We start from the raw sequence: 7,668 nt of genomic DNA, 5'->3' as shown, positions 1-7,668 counted from the left end.
AATTAAACGTCTGCAATTGATAGCAAGATCATTACTCATGAAAATGAGGTTGCCCACTTCTGTTTGGGGTCACGTCATTTTGCATGCAGCAATGCTAGTTCGTCTCAGACCGACAAATTATCATAAATATTCCCCGTTGCAATTAGTTTTGGGTCATGAACCTAATATATCCCATTTAAGAATTTTTGGATGCGCAGTATATGTGCCTGTAGCACCGCCATATCGCACCAAAATGGGTCCGCAAAGAAGGTTAGGAATATATGTTGAGTTTGAATCGCCCTCCATTATTCGCTACCTCGAAACATTGACGGAGGATTTTTTTACTGCACGATTTGCAGACTGTCGATTCGATGAGACACTTTTCCCAAAATTAGGGGGAGAAGTTGGTAAAACCAAACAGAAAATTTGTGGAAAAATCCATCATTATCTCATCTTGATCCACGTGCCTCTATTTGTGAAAAAGAGGTGCAAAAGATTATCCATTTGCAGAGAATAACAAATCAAATACCAGACGCATTTACGGATTAGAAAAGGATAACAAAATCACATATCCCTGCAGAGAATGTTCCAATCCGTATTGATGTCCCTATTGGACAATCTTCTAGTGTCATAGCTAATGAGTCAAAAGCACGCCTAAAACGTGGCAGACCATTAGGTTCCAAAGATCGAAATCCTAGAAAAAGGAAAACAAATGATCAAAATGACACTACGAAAAAATCTCATGAAGAAATCCACGATTTAATAAATTTTGAGATTCATGAGGAATCCACTAAGCCCGAGACTCAAGAAAATAAGGAACTATCAATAAACCCTATCGATATTGAGATAAATTCACGTTTTGCAAGTGAATTTAACTCTGATTGAATCCCTATCGATATTAAGTTGTTCTTTAAGTATTATGTGGTCCATCTTCATATGTTACATAAAGTTTCATTTCTTGGAGCTAATAGATTTCATTTCAATTTTTTGTCATGTCCCATTGCAGATGTAAGTATATCATTTCCGCACCTATATATTTTCAAGAAGTACAAAATCTGCTGGACAATCATGTCTCTTTATCAGGGGCGGATCTATATAGAGCCGGGGGGTGCGCCACCACCCGCAGACCTCGGACGGAACTCTCTCTCTATATATATATATATATGTGTGTGTGTGTGTATGTGTGTGTGTAGAAGAAATATTGTACATATAATAAAATGGCACCCTAATGAACAAAACAACCACTGGGTGACAGTGGTAAAGGCCAGAAAATATCTCTCCGCCAGCGGAAGTTCGAGACCAGGAAAACACATAAAATTTTTGGAACTTTTATTAGTACGTACTATTGGACAATTAATGTTAGGTGTACGATAGTTTACTTATTTTCTTTCTTATTTATTCTTTGTTTGTGTTATGAATAGAATTCTATTTAGAGTGAATGTTTATCTTGTAGAGAGTTTTACTTTGTGGCTAAGTCATTTTTTCCCTATAAATAGAGGGGTCTTACCCCATTGTAAATCATCCCAAAATTCAATAAGAATTTCCTCTCTCTTTCTCTGCAATATTGTTCTTCTACTTTTATTGTTCATCACACGTTATCAGCACGAGACTCTACCATCTCAAGAAGATTAAGGTACAACTTTTTTCCTCTTTTAATTATGACTGATATTATGAAAAGAAAGTTCGTTGCCCTTAAAATTTCGGGCAAGAACTATATGACATGGGTGTTAGATGCTGAAATCCATTTAGAAGAAATGGGTCTTGGAGACACCATTAAAGACAAAACTAAAGCATCCACCCAAGACTGTGCTAAGACCTTGATTTTCTTGCGCCATCACCTTGATGAAGGGTTGAAAATAGAATATCTCACAGTCAAAGATCCACTTGTTTTGTGGAATGGCTTAAAGGAAAGATATGGCAACTTAAAGTTGGTCACTCTTCCACAAGCACGATATGATTGGGCTCATCTTAGGCTCCAAGACTTTAAGTCTGTTTCTGAATATAATTCTGCGATGTTCAGAATTACTTCTAAATGGAAACTCTGTGGAGATACTATCACTGATTATGATATGCTTGAAAAAACGTTTACAACGTTTCATGCCTCCAATATGGTTATGCAACAGCAGTACAGAGAGAAAGGTTTCAAGAAGTACTCTGAGCTGATTTCTCTTGTCCTTGTGGCTGAGCGAAACAATGACTTGCTCATGAGAAATCACGAAAATCGACCCACTGGGTCTACACCATTGCCTGAAGTGGATGAGGTGTATTCCCATTATGCTAAGCGTGGAAAAGGCCGTGGCCCTATTCGTGGTCGTGGTCGTGGTCATGGCCGTGGCCGTGGACAAGGAAGAAATTTTCCTGGTGTTAATCACCCCCAAAGAAAAATAACTACCAAAAGTGGAAAGAGAAAGATGAGAAGCCAAAGACAAATGATTCAGAAACTGAATGTTATCGTTGCGGTGGAAAAGGGCATTGGGCAAATATTTGTCGTGTGTAGACATGTGATTTTTGACCCTCCCCAAATTTTTTCATATTTTAGCACGTAAATATTTAATTTAGGCCCAATATAGCTATTTCAACTCATTTTTACTCTTTTACTTTATTTTACTGCAAGAAAATGAAAATTACAAAAAAAATATTTTTTTTATTTTATGTACCTTTCATAAAGTAAAAAAATATACAAAAAATAGTACCTTAATTTTATCTTTATATAATCTTGAAAATACAAAAAATATGTAATAGTTTCATGTTTTAATATAGTCTAGTTTAATTAATTAGAATTTATTTTTGCATCATGTAGTATAGTTATCTTATATTAAGGAAATTTAGCTATGGTTTTAATTAATAATTTTTGGAGTCTTCTTAGCCCAAAATTGAAACACACAAAAAAAAAAGACATGATCCAACCCAATTACCCTTGATCAATTGTTCCCAACCCATTAGCCCATTTAAGTGCAAGATTTAATCCTAGCCTTCTATTTCCTCCTAATCCAATGACCATCATCCTTTCCCACTCCCATATAAAATACCCAATTATAGAAACCCTACCCCTAAGTTTTCATTTCCTAGACTTAGACAACAAAAAGAAAAATGCCGCAGCAACCACCAAAAGCAAAAAACGGGACGGAAAAAGAGTCCACAGCCGCTACTCCATTCTTGTGTTGTCAACGAGCAGCTACGCATACACAGGACTAAAAAAAGAAATGGAGCTCTTATTCTCATAACACAAAAGACACACACAAATATGGGGAAACGACATTTGGACAGAAACTTTAATGTTACTTTAAGTTCTGATCCAATAGAGAAAGTGAGCTGTTGGAATTGGTCAAAAAACGGAAGGAAAATATCAAGTTATAAGCTGAAGGAAAACGTTTGGATTTAATGTTACCATTGGAATTGGTAAAATGGACGACAGACGAGGTCCTTGTTCAGTTGCGCGCCGAGGTTGATTCCGGTGTCGATTCGAGGTTCCGGTTTATAATTTCGATATTTCGGTTCAAGGATTGTTATTTTGTTTAGCCCGATTGATGTGAAATTTTCAGCTTGGTTCATCAATAAAAGGTCTATTCCTCAATTTTCATTCTCATTTTATTGTGCTATGATAGCTCGGCGTGTTGGTTGATTTTTATTTCTACGTTGTTTGAGTGGCATGTCTTAGTTTTCAATTAAATCGTTTTAATTAGTTTGTATTTCGATTGTGATGTACATAATCTTGGTTCTTGAATAATTATTTTTAATTGGGTAGATGGAAAATTGGAGTTGTTTCTTTCTTGGTAAGGAATAAAAATGGGTCATAAGGTGGGTCTTGAACCATAAGGAATTTGGGCCAAGTAATAGATCATGTTAGCTAGCCTTTGGCCCAAATAATGTCTTGTTCATAAATTTGGCCTTATAACAATCTCAAAAATTAGGAAAATAATTCAAATGCGTAGCTTGCTTTAGGCGAGCTAGTTAATAATTTACCTTCCTAAACTCGGGTGCGCATTTATGTGACCCAAATTCAAATCTCAACAACGTTGGATAAAATGTGTCGGGGACCGCGGGTGCATTTATGTGACGTGGTTCAAGACGTGTTTTAATAACGTTGCAATATTCCTAAAATAACTAAAAGCGATTAATGTTTTAAAATGCACATAGGTTTAAAATGTACTAAAATCAGATAATTAAGCCGAATATAACGGTTGAGCAACCGTGCTAGAACCACGGAACTCGGGAATGCCTAACACCTTTTTCCGGGTTAACATAATTTCTCACCAGGATTTCTGGTTCGCGGACTGTAATACAGAATCAATCCTTTCCTCGATTCGGGATTTGAACCGGTGACTTGGGACACCATAAATCTCTCAAGTGATGACTCTGAATTTTAAATAAAATAATCCCGTTTCGATTATAAAAAAACCCTTATATATCCCCTCTCGGGGGTGTAGTGAAAAAGGAGGTGTGACACCGTGTACCAAGACATTTGGTTGAGCTTTATCAAGTATCTCTAAAGAATAAAGGCCCTGAAGCCAATTTTGTCTCTGACAATGATTTTGACATCACCAACTTGGATGTGGCAGACTTCTTTGAGCACCCTAATGGAAAAATAGACCACTTGATTGGTTATGGTTCCGTGGTTAAAGATGATTGAGTAGTTTAAATTTTAATTTTGCCTATTCGTAGTAGTTAGTGAATAAACATCATGTAATCATAGTTCTTTACATGAGTAGTAATCATTAATTTTATTTATTTTATGAAATTATGTTAGCTCGTTTCGATTAAATATAGTTCTAGTATTCGTCTTAAACAATGTTTCAGTTTATTTAGTCTTCTGTTTTCGTTTTAAACAACTCGTGCTCATTAAAATAACGTTGGAACACTTTGGAATACACACACATATATATATGCATGAATGCACAACATATGTATTCTGTTGAAAGAAAAACAAACAATCTTAGAACAAATAGCAAAATAATCTAACTATATATGGACAGTTGTTTCAGCCCCCTTAAATGTCTTCTGTTATTTTTCCTTTTCGGTTCTGATGAATGCATTTGTTATGCATGTATTAGATACTAATTAACACAGATGTAAAATGCAATCTCAAAAGGTGTATGACAATTATTAATTTCGTTTGCATTATTTAGCAAAACTGTTTCATGCTTTGTACTGCAAAATAAAGTTGTATTGAATTGATGTTGTCACAAATATAATATTAGATTTTTTGTGTTATATAATATCATTTTGTATGCTGTATCTTCATATGCACAGTTTTACACAGTTTAATATAGTTGAAGACATGATGAATGATGGAACTTAGAACATAGAATAGTTATGTGTTTGCTGGAGCAACAAACTTTAACAAATATATTTTTATACTGCATCACGTGTGACACATAAAACATTGTTAACTCTAATATACATAATGCATGTTTTTAGATGATTATAGTAAGTAAGTGACTGAATAGTAACATAAGATATGCATTGCTCGAAATTGCATTATAAGTCATTATTGAGTTAACTTTATTTATTTTCCTTTATTTTTCTCTGAAAATACTAATATTTATTCGTCTATTTCTTTTGTATGCCAAACCATTGGAAACAAATATGGATATTCCACAAAGCAAACTTGGATTAAAGTTCAATTGTAAAAATATTTGTTTAGTTGATTGATGTACGTCACATACAATATTCAAAGAGAAGAAATATTTCTCTCATTTAAGTATGTGTAAGACAGATGTTACTACAATTTCTGGTAGTAGTAAATTAATTGAAGGCTCTGGAAGAGCTACTATAACTCTGCCTAAAGGAACAATACTTATTATAGAGAATGCAATGTTCTCCTCCAAGTCCAAGAGGAACTTGTTGAGTTTTAAAGATATCCGTCGAAATGGATATCATATTGAGACAATAGATGAGAATAATCTTGAATATATCATCATTACCAAGAATGTCTCTGGCCAAAAGAGGGTTATTGAGAAGTTCCCGTCTTTATCTTGTGACCAGTATTGGACAAGAATTAGTGCAATTGAGGCACATTCTACCGTAAACCAAAAGGTTACTGATTCCAATACTTTTGTACTTTGACATGATCGATTGGGACATCCTGGATTAATTATGATGAGACAAATTATAGAAAACTCAAATGGGCATCCATTAAAGAATTTAAAGATTCTTTTAAATAATGAATTTTCTTGCACTTCTTGTTATCAAGGCAAGTTAATTATTAGACCATCACCAATAAAGGTTGGAATTGAGTCCCCTGCGTTTTGGAACGTATACAAGGGGACATTTGTGGATCTATTCACCCACCTAGTGGGTCGTTTAGATATTTTATGGTCTTAATAGACGCATCTTCTAGATAGTCTTATGTGTGCATATTGTCATCTCGCAACCTCGCGTTTGCAAAATTAATGGCACAAATAATTCGATTACGGGCACAATTTCCCGATAATCCAATTAAGTCTATTAGACTTGATAATGCTGCTGAGTTTTCATCCCAAGCATTTAATGATTATTGTTTATCAATTGGAATAAAAGTGAGACATCCTGTAGCTCATGTTCACACTCAAAATGGTCTTGCAGAGTCTTTAATTAAACGTCTGCAATTGATAGCAAGATCATTACTCATGAAAATGAGGTTGCCCACTTCTGTTTGGGGTCACGTCATTTTGCATGCAGCAATGCTAGTTCGTCTCAGACCGACAAATTATCATAAATATTCCCCGTTGCAATTAGTTTTGGGTCATGAACCTAATATATCCCATTTAAGAATTTTTGGATGCGCAGTATATGTGCCTGTAGCACCGCCATATCGCACCAAAATGGGTCCGCAAAGAAGGTTAGGAATATATGTTGAGTTTGAATCGCCCTCCATTATTCGCTACCTCGAAACATTGACGGAGGATTTTTTTACTGCACGATTTGCAGACTGTCGATTCGATGAGACACTTTTCCCAAAATTAGGGGGAGAAGTTGGTAAAACCAAACAGAAAATTTGTGGAAAAATCCATCATTATCTCATCTTGATCCACGTGCCTCTATTTGTGAAAAAGAGGTGCAAAAGATTATCCATTTGCAGAGAATAACAAATCAAATACCAGACGCATTTACGGATTAGAAAAGGATAACAAAATCACATATCCCTGCAGAGAATGTTCCAATCCGTATTGATGTCCCTATTGGACAATCTTCTAGTGTCATAGCTAATGAGTCAAAAGCACGCCTAAAACGTGGCAGACCATTAGGTTCCAAAGATCGAAATCCTAGAAAAAGGAAAACAAATGATCAAAATGACACTACGAAAAAATCTCATGAAGAAATCCACGATTTAATAAATTTTGAGATTCATGAGGAATCCACTAAGCCCGAGACTCAAGAAAATAAGGAACTATCAATAAACCCTATCGATATTGAGATAAATTTGAATCAAGTGGATATAGTGGTGGATTATGTCTTTGCATATAATGTTGCATCTAGCATTATGCAAGAAAGTGAGGATCTTGAACCTCAATATGTTGGAGAATGTCGACAAAGATTTGATTGGACAAAATGGCAAGAAGCAATTCAATCAGAGTTAAATTCACTTGCAAAACGTGAAGTTTTTGGGCCTGTAGTCCAAACACCTAATGGTGTTAAGCCTGTTGGCTATAAATGGGTTTTTGTACGCAAGAGAAATGAGAAAAATGAGGTATAAAGATATAAGGCACG

The sequence above is a fragment of the Nicotiana tabacum genome, chromosome 8, assembly GCF_000715075.1.
Source record: "Nicotiana tabacum cultivar K326 chromosome 8, ASM71507v2, whole genome shotgun sequence".
Taxonomy (NCBI): Eukaryota; Viridiplantae; Streptophyta; class Magnoliopsida; order Solanales; family Solanaceae; genus Nicotiana; species Nicotiana tabacum.
This window is presented reverse-complemented; position numbering follows the sequence as displayed.